This window comes from Vicugna pacos, chromosome 29 (assembly GCF_048564905.1).
Source record: "Vicugna pacos chromosome 29, VicPac4, whole genome shotgun sequence".
Lineage (NCBI taxonomy): Eukaryota > Metazoa > Chordata > Mammalia > Artiodactyla > Camelidae > Vicugna > Vicugna pacos.
This window is the reverse complement of record NC_133015.1, coordinates 24,817,939-24,827,491: the sequence shown is the minus strand read 5'-3', so window position 1 is coordinate 24,827,491 and position 9,553 is coordinate 24,817,939. Positions and strand designations below refer to the sequence as shown.

The 9,553-nt window shown below is 54.0% G+C and overlaps 1 long non-coding RNA gene across 2 annotated transcripts; it reads left to right on the top strand.

Moving 5' to 3' along the window:
* Nucleotides 1-472: 472 nt before the first annotated feature.
* Nucleotides 473-3,068, top strand: LOC140690197 (uncharacterized). 2 transcript variants are annotated; one of them, XR_012065379.1, is made up of 3 exons: nucleotides 473-1,733; nucleotides 2,364-2,471; nucleotides 2,747-3,068. It is a non-coding gene; the product is annotated as an uncharacterized lncRNA (long non-coding RNA). The 2 variants fall into 2 exon arrangements; XR_012065378.1 differs by having other exon boundaries at nucleotides 2,364-3,068.
* Nucleotides 3,069-9,553: the final 6,485 nt, after the last annotated feature.

The following is a 9,553-nucleotide window of genomic DNA, read 5'->3' as shown; positions in this document are numbered from 1 at the left end:
GCAGCATCCCTGAGTTTGCTGTGTTCTCCTCGCTTCACCCGTCAGGAGACGGAGGCTCAGAGAGACGCAGCCACTTGCCAAACGGTACTTAAACATTGCTTGTAAGTGGACGGACGGCTCCAGCCCAGGTCTGTCCAGCTGGAGCCGGCCACTGATTCTGGGAAGCTGTCCCCGCAGCCATCTGGCTATGACGGTTTCAAGCGTAACGAGCATGGGGTGGCCATGAGTCCACGCTCCTGTGGATGAAACGGGGCGCCAGCTGACACGGGTCCTTGTACGGATTCTCCCGCGGGCTGCCCTGCACCCACGCCCTCTTCCTCTCTCTGGGGTTTGTTCTAACCGCTCCGTGAAGCCCATGCAGCTCGGAAGCCAAATCAACCCCCGGATCCAGGTGTCACATGCTCAGTCTGCTCTGATCTGGGCAGGTGCGCTCACCCTGCTGGTGGCAGGTTCAGGCCGAGGGTGCCAATGTCGTCAGGGCCGTGGGACCGGAGGAAGTCTTCTGGGAGGATCACGTCCCTTCTCTCGAAGGCTGAGGATACGGCTGGGGAGAGTGGAGCCTCGGAGAGCCAGGGCGTGCGGTCCTGGAGTCTCAAGGGAAGAGATTCTGGGACAGTGGAGGAGCTAGGAAGTCCTGTCACCTCGCCAGCGTGTCGAGCAAATGGAGGGTCAGTCCCAGAGCTTCCCCTCTCCCTGGAATTCTCATTTCAAGAGCCAATGAAGAACTTCAGTGTTTAAGTCACTTTGAGTTGGGTTCCCAGTCACATCAAGAAAAGGAACCCTAACTAGGCAGGAAGGAGAAGATTAAAATTCCATAATCGGACTCTTGCAGTGACTATAACTGAGAAATTACGATTTGAAGATTACTGGGCTGTCCTGGAAGAGAAACAGGTAAACATAAGGCCCAGCTCCACCTTCAGAGCATGACATTTCTCTCAGGAACAGAATGTTTTGTTTATAAACAAGTGTGAATCTACTAGGTGAATTTAAAAATTGAAATAGTTGAAACTCTGGCAAAGCAGGTAGAACCTGAGGCTCAGCCGCGTTGTTCTCTGGGAATCTCAGAAGTGGGGGCCCAGCAACCCTGGCATGTCACCCGTTCCCCTGAACGGCCGGGCGGCTGTGCTCGGGAGGCCGCTTAGCGCAGTGCGAGCTGTCTTGTCCTGAGCCATCAATGACCACTGACCTCGGACTCTCCTCATCCCAGAGGCGGGGCCAGCGACCCTGTGCGGTCCTGCTGAGGATTGACTGGGGGGTCAAAGGACAGAACTTCTCTAGAAGTGTCTGTCACTGAAAGGGCCCCCGAACACACAGCCCTGCAGACCCCCCCCCCCCCGTGCATCAGAGTCTAAGCCTTAACACTTCCCTGGAGCAAAGATGTGAAGTTCAGAGAGGCTCAGGACCAGCTCCTCTCCAGACAAGCCCCTGGTGCCTCGCCCTGAAACAGCGGCCGAGAGTCAGCGCCGCCAGGACCAGCCCGTGACCGTTCCCTCCCCGCCTTCTCACCTGCTGCTAGCGCAGCTGTGATGCTGAGTCAGCAAAGGCCGGGCCTGGAGGCTTGCACACGGAGCCAGGCGTGGGGCAAGGCCACAGCCCTGGGGGCATCCCCTGCTCTGGTTCCTCTGCCTGCCCGCCCGCCTGCTAACAGCCCAAGTCACGATGCAGCACGAACAGCAACGGGGGCGCGGAATAAATGGCCCAAACCTGAAGCTCTGAGTCTGGAAAACTCCCAGGTAAGTGTCCTGGTTACCACGTGGCACCTGGGCTCTTCACTGTGTGCAGTGCCTCCCTGGCACCGTGAGGCCGGAGCCCCTGCGACTGTCAGATCCAGGCTCATCACAGGGGGCTGGGGGCGGGGCAGGGGGCTGAGCCCCCGAGGGCACTGGTGCATCCAAGCCCCTCGCCTGGATTCGGACGTGGGGGTGCAGGGCACATTCCTGTAGTCGGGAACCTGCTGCTAAGCCTCTAAACGGTGAATTCTCTAGTCTGGAATGACCCAGTCTTCCCTGGAAAGAAGAAAAAAAAATTTGCAGTAGAAAAATGGGGCATCTCCTCCAGAATTCCCCCCACCCTGGACCCCTCAGCACCCAGCCCTGCCCCCCACCATGTCCCACTTCCTTGACTCTGTGCCACCCCGTGAGCACCTGGTGGGGGTGTGAGGGGGCACAGGGCCCCCCTGACCGGCAGGTGCAATTTCCAGGAGGTGGGGCCGCACCTTCAGTGCACAGAAGGTGTTACAAGCACATTTCGGAACCCCCATCCCCAAAGCCTCTTTTCTTGGGTGCAGCTGGGACCCCAGACTTCTCAGGGGCTGTTGTGAAGGGAACCTGACGGCTGCACTTTAATACACGGTCTAACGGCAGGTGTCAGAGCGTCTGTCCTCAAGGGGATTACGGTCACCAGACACACGGTACCGGTGGTAATCTGGTGAACACCTGAGGCAGCGAGGAGCGTGCGTGCTGGCGAGGAAAGTAAGAAAACGAGAGGCGAGTGGACGGGGGTTTGTCTTGGGCCTGACAGAGGGAGGACTCCCTCAGGGTGCTGCGGTCCGGCAGCACCTGCATTTCCTGGGGACCTGTCAGGAATGCCTCTCCCCAGGCCCCACCCAGACCCAGAGTCAGAACCCCTGGGCTGGGCCCGGCACCATCTGCTTGGACGAGGGCTCTCAGCCTGAGACGGAGGGCGGGGGGCCGGGGACCCTCAGGACGTCTGACCCAGGACTCCGGCCACACATGTTGCCTTCAAGGGACAGCAGGTAACGTGTGAAAAGGAAACTGGGTCACAAACAAACCAAACCCATGGCCACCGATGCCACGGCCACCCCTGCCACGGCCACCCACCACGTCGGCAGAGCAGGTGTCGGGAAAGAACGAGCCCCTCCCGTCCCATCCAGGGGAAACCCAGCTGCTCCTAATAGTTCCTTATTTAAAGCACAGCCATCGAGTGGATCGTGACAGATGCATGAAGACCGCCAGAAGACAGTGTAGTGTTTTACAGTGTTTGTTTGGCTTACTTTCACCGTTCCATCTGCACCCATTAAATTGAAGATTTGTTCAGATGCTGGAAAAGAGTGTTTTCTTTAAAATGATACTAAGCCAGCAGGTTTCAAAGCAGTGATACTTAGTAAACTAGGTGTGCACCCAACATGTTCCATGTACAGAATGTCTCAGGATTAATCAGGAATTGTAGTTGGCAATAAAAAATATGAAAATGAGGTCACTGAATTGCAGAGGAGAGGTGCGCTAATCACAAGAAGCTTGATTTCAGAAAGCCGCGTGCAGCGTCTGAGCTGTCAGTGAGAAGAACTGAGGCAGCGACCTGGCTCACCGGTTCTCGCGCCACGAACGTTCGGGGCCGTGTCAGGCGCTGTGATCGGGGCCGTCGCAGAGAGGGGTGGTGCCCCAGGGCAAGGGCTTTTTCATTTCAGTGAGCTGGAGGGATCGGGCTGGTTTTCAATGTCTCATGTTATTATTTGTAAGTAAACTCTTTGATAAGATCTGTGGTTCTTCATCTTGTGATAATGTTGAAGGCTGTTTCCCTGCTCAAGATACTCAAGAGGTCAGTGCAGCGACACTGCAGTAAATGCAGCCCAAGTACATCTGGCCGTGAAGGGCCCACCATCCTGTCTGGGATTTTACTTCACATGTATATTTAGTAAATAGGATTGTGGAGAAGATATTTAGCAGAGTTCTTGTTTCTGTTTTGTCTTAGTAGAGGGGCTGGGGGTTGAACACAGGACCTCGTACCTGATAAGCAGGTGCTGTACCACTGAGCTGCGCCCTCCCTCCTGACCAACTGAGCTTAAAAGTGTCTTGTGTCTGCAATTTTGTAACCACAATTATGTTGTCTTCCGCTAAACTCTTTCATTGCTTTGAGAGTAGACAAACTAGATGTTGTCCCATAAATAATGTCTTTTTAAATCATAAACTTTATTGCTTGTGTATTAAAATTCTATAATTTGACACAAATTATTTTTTAAAAGCTTTTGCTTTCTGCTGCCTGTCAGCGAGGAAGCGTGCAGTGTACTCTTTTGACCAAGTGAAGATCAGCAGTCACCATGTACTTCTTTTTAAAAACCAGGGATTTAACATTGTTCTATAGCTGTTAAAAATACCTTTTCAAGCAATTTCATAAATATCTGGAGGACACCTAAAAACTGCTCACATATTCATCTAGGCATCTGAGTCATTCTGTGATTAGAATTATGTTTGTTTCCCAGCTAACTGGCATGGTGTTAAGTAGGTAATAACCAGAAACTGAGTCTAGGTTTTTTGATTACCAATATTTTTTATGCACTTTGTAAGTTCTTTCAATTTATTCCACAAAGACAGAAAGAAGTGTTTCTGTACCACTGGCAAAAGATACGGGCTGCTATGGTTTATTGATTTCTTGCCATTACTTTGCCTCATGTCTTTCTCTGCAAATGCAGTGAATAATTCTGGTAAAGTCCACCAGGAGGAGTTCTTGCTACAAGCAGAAAATAAAAGCTCTTGCTGGTTGCTGATTTGAGACCTCTGATATTTGCCTTACATTTTTCTATTTCAATTGGCAAACACAACACACACTCCATAGGCAGCTGGTGCAAATATGAAAACATTCAAAAGAAGAATTTATTAAATCACAGAAGCAAGGATGGTGACCTAGCGTAATTTTTATAAAACTTGTATTACTAGCCAAAACATATGTACATCTGCAGGCGATTACTCCGGACGAATAGCTTCAAAAGGTGATACTTTTAACAGGAGAATATAAAGCTGAGGTGTTTTTAAAGCTTCAGTTAAGTATTTCTATTTCAGAAACACTCCACTTCTATTTGCTGGCTGTTCTTAAACTGCAGTGATCAAACGCACACCTGTCCGCGCGCCTGCAGGCGTCCGGGGCTCAGCTGCGCCTCCGGGGTCATTTCCACTCCCGTGACCTTGACGCTCCGTGTCCTGACTGGGCTGAGCCTCTCCATCTCTTGCGTGAGGATTGTTTTTACCATGAATTTTAACTTGACATTTATCAGGAAAGATGAAACATACACAAGCAAGCGCTCCCATGCAGCGTTTTAGCAGAGTATGTCTGTGGAAGGTTTGTTTTGAACCACTGCGTGTGCGCGCGCGTGTGCGCTGTAACGCGTCCCTGTGTGTCTATCGGGACTGCCGTGCTGGCCCGCTGGTACCGGGGGGAGTTTGTACCATTTCTTTTTCTCTCCATGAGGGCCAGCTACAGGCTCGGCCTCCCCAGGAGGAAAGGCTGCCCTTGGTCGGGTGTGGAAGGACGGACGGAAGCCCGGGCCAGGCCCGGGGAGCGGCCGCGCAGCTGCGCGGGTAACCGCTCCTGGCGCGCCCGACGCCCAGGTCCTGCGAAGGAGCCAGGCCCCCGAGAGCGAGGAGCAGATGGAACAGGCAGTCGTAGGACATTATCGGCATTTCTGAAAATGACTCTGCGGAGCCAAGTGGCCTGCGAGTGGCGGGCGGGGGTAGGCTGAGGAGACCACAGCTCCTGACTTCCCGATCGTTCAGCAGGTGGCAAACGCGACCAAATGAGGCTGGAATCAGAACCGCGCGCCGAGGAGGAGCAGATGCTCGGTCCCGCCCGGGGCTTGGCGCGTCCTGGCTGCGCCTCCACGCACACCCGCTCACTCTCCACCCGGATCCTGGGCCAAAGGCTGCCGCGGATCCTGCCCAGCCAAAGGCAGGACGACCCAGGACGCGCGAGACGCTGTTCAGGCCGCACCGACACCCTCATCGCCCGCAGGAGGGAAGCCGAACCCCGGGCCAGCCCCTGCAGCCTCTCCCGGCCTGCCCAAGCGAGGCCCAAGGGCCACTCTCCCGGAGCCAGCGTCCTCCCCTCGTCCGCCTGCAGCCTCGCCCTGCGCCTCCCCGCCCCGCGGCCCGGTCCTCCCAGGGCCTCTGAGCCCCACGCCTGGGGAAGCTCCCCGGCCCCTCGCTCCCCCAGAGGACTCTCTCCTGCGCCCCAGCTGCACCTGGTGGTTTCTTCACAACGTCACTTAGGTCTGGGTGTGTGTCCTCCCCGCCCGGCTGCTGGACCTTTGGGCCCTCAGCCCGCTCACAGGGCGGCCCCTGCCCCAAGTCACCGTCCCCGCGCGCCCGGGACGGCCAGGGCACTGGCCCCAGGTGACTCTGCTGTCTGAGAGGCAGGGCTTGGGTTTGAACTGGCGTCCAGCTCCAAGGCCGGCACACGTCGTCCCAGGGCAGAGGGCCTGGCAGTGTGGTCCCCGGACCAGCCGGGTCGTAGTCCCGGGAGCGTGCTGGGCCTGTGGATCGGAGCTCCGCGGAGCCCCCATCCGTGCTTTGCCAAGCCCTCCAGGTGATTCCGACGCACGCTCAAGTCCGAGAGGCAGGACCCCAGGGCACACTCAGACCTCCGTCCAAGACCCACCTCCGTGTCACAGGCACCCGTGGCATCAGTCTGCCACGACCACCCCTGGCGTTGGAGCCGTGACCCGGGGACACTCAAAGAGATTCCACTCATTCGTCATTGGAATTGTGCTTTGCTTGCTGAGAATAAGCGTCACACCCAGGAGGGATCTATGGGCGGGTGCGGTTGCGGCCTGACTTCTGCTCTAACCCGTGAACCGGAACAGTCGGGGTGAGGCCAGGTGCGGCAGCCCCCCGCCCCCGCCCCGCCTCGACGAGCAACTCTGGCTCTACGGCGACATCTTGTGGTAAAAGGTGGGAACTGCGCAAAAGTAGCACAGGGGGTCAACAAGGTTGGAGGGTGTTTTTGGTTTTTTGCTTTATTCGTTCTCCAATTGGTCACGGACTGAAAACACTTCTGTGAAAGACAATAAAGTTTCAGAAAAATAAAATGAAGAAAACATAGGTTAAAAACAAAATTCAGCTGTGTACATTTGAAGTCTTACTGGCTTTATTCAGCAATCCTTGAATGGGCATCATGGCACCCAGCAGAGGGAGGGGCTCCGAGGGGCTGCACAAAAGGACAGACTCTGTTAGCAGAGGGGGTGGGGGCAAGGAAGCACGACAGCAAGGAGCGGGCGGGGGTGGCAAAGTCACTCTCCTCCAGGGGACGCCAGGGTCCACCAGGCAGATGCCCTCCCTGGCGCTGACCAGGCACTCCTGGCTGGCTGGTTTAATTCCATTTCTGGTTTTTTAAAAAATGAAAATTTGCCATTTGCAGCAACATGGATGGACCTGGAGATTACCCTACTAAGTGAAGTAAGTCAGACGAGAAAGACAAGTATCATGTGATATCACTTATACGTGGAATCTAAAAAAATGACACATACGAACTTATTTACAAAACAGAAATAGACTCACAGACAGAAAACAAACTATGGTTGCCAAAGAGGAAGGTGGGGAGGGATAAATTAGGAGTTTGGTATTAACACATATACACCACTGTATATAAAATAGATAAACAACAAGTTCCCACTCACTGTACAGCACGGGGAACTCTATTTAATATCTTACAATAACCTATAATGGAAAAGAATCTGAAAAAGAATAGATATATATGTATAACTGAATCACTTTGCTGTACACTTGAAATGTTGTAAATCAACTATACTTCAATTAAAGACTTAAAAAATAGGTGTTTGGGTCTTTTTTATAATTTAATTGACCAATCAGCTGGCTGGTTAGAGACAAGCAGACCCGAAGGTAAGAATTCAGTCAACAGTATGAAAGGCAGACATGAAACTTTTTTCTTTCCATTTTTTTATTACAGGCACTGGGGCTTGAATCCAGGGCCCCCTGCATGCTAAGTGTGCGCTCTACCCCTGAGCCATGCCCTCCCCTGATGTAAACCTTTTCTTCGCTTCTAGGGCTCCTGCATCCTTGGCTCGTGGCCCCTTCCCTGCATCGCTCAGACCCATCTCCTGCGCTTACTCTGATCCTCCTGCCTCTCTATTGTAAGGACCTTTGTAATTACCCCGGGATGCCCCGGGATGACCTCCCTGTCTCAAGGTCCTCACCGTGAAATAACTTCACGGCAAAACCTAGGTTAACATTGGATTGAACAACCGGGATCTATAGCCGCGCTTACACGTAGCAGGATTACTCACATGGTCGCTGTCGGTAGCAGCACAGGGTGTGTGATGGAGGGCGGGTTACTGGGACAGCAAGTGTCTGCGGCCCGTAGACATGGCGGTGATGACAGAGCCCGGGAGCCACACTGCATCTCCCGATGGCCACGGATACCGCGCCAGGGAGAAGTGGAAAGCGAAAAGCATGAATTCAATTGTGAACATGAGCATGAAATCTGAGAATACACTGGAGAACCAGAGAGGCCTCCACGCAGCCTTGCACGGGCCCCTCCCCGCTGAGCCGCAGAGCAGCTGTGACCACGACAGAACTGAGCTGGAGACCGGCTGCAGTGTGAGCAGTCGTAGCACCAAGCCGACGCTCGGCGCCCAGGGCTGGCTCTGTCTGGAGGTGGGACTCTGAGTCACGGAATGGGAGCGTTAAGACAGAAACACGTCAAGTTAAAAACCGATCTTCCACATGCTGATAAGCACAGTGAGTAAAACTCCCTTCTCTCTCTTCACCCCATACTGAGAAAAGTCAGTCCTCCTCTGCACACGAGACTTTCAGCGATACACCCGCGAAAGCCGCTTTGCAGGCTGGGGTCAGGTTTCTCAGGCCACCCCCTGCTGTTGCCTCCCAGGTCCTGAGTTAGATCCGCAAATATCCAGCTGGGCAGAAGCAAGGCCTGTTCCAGAAAGAGGTAACATGCACCAAAGGGCCAGACTCACTGACACAGCCCGTGGACGTCAATGGACGTGGATTCCCAGGACGGAAAACCAAGGACGGCGGAACAAGAGACTCAGCCTGTCTGCATTCACCGGCACGGGTCAGTGTCGTCTGGGGTGCGGGGCGCCCTGGTCGGTTTGAGCCCCTGTAAATGGCATGAAAGCCTGGTCAGTTGGCTCACTGAAGCTTGAACTTGGCAATGACCTGCTGTTAATGAGGTCAAAATGCCAGGACACCACAAGAACGCTGAAGAGAACGCTGAAGGCTCTGATAAATGGATGTTATATGATTCCCCGGGCGGCAGTCTGCTAGCTGTCCCTTATGAAGGCCGTGCGGAAACTCCACTCACCAGGACAACGAGGAGCTTTCGGGCTCCGCAGGCAGAGACACCGGTGGGGACGCTCCAATGGCATGAATTTATCTGGTTTAGCGGGAGTCGTGGGTTTCTGGGATGGCCGAGGCCGGGTGTGGTACTTAACCATCAGGGAGAAGCTGGGGAGAGTTACCAGCTCTGTGATGTCTGCGTGGCACCTGGGCTTGAGCCGGAAGGGGCGGGTTCAGTCCTTGGGAAGTGGCTTCGGACCACCTGGAGCAGCGGTCTTTGGGGACAGCCTCTGTGTCTGAAATTGCACGCCCAGCAGCCAACACTTCAAACTTCCACTCCATCCACATCGGGCCCATTCCACCACCTCTCTTTAGTCAATGCACTTAGAACTGTGTTATTTCCATGGTCCCAGGACTCACACCACTATTGGGAATACAACAAAAATCCTTGAAATAAGAGGTCCTAGGCTCCAAGCACGACTGACAATACTGTCCAGTACCTGATTCAA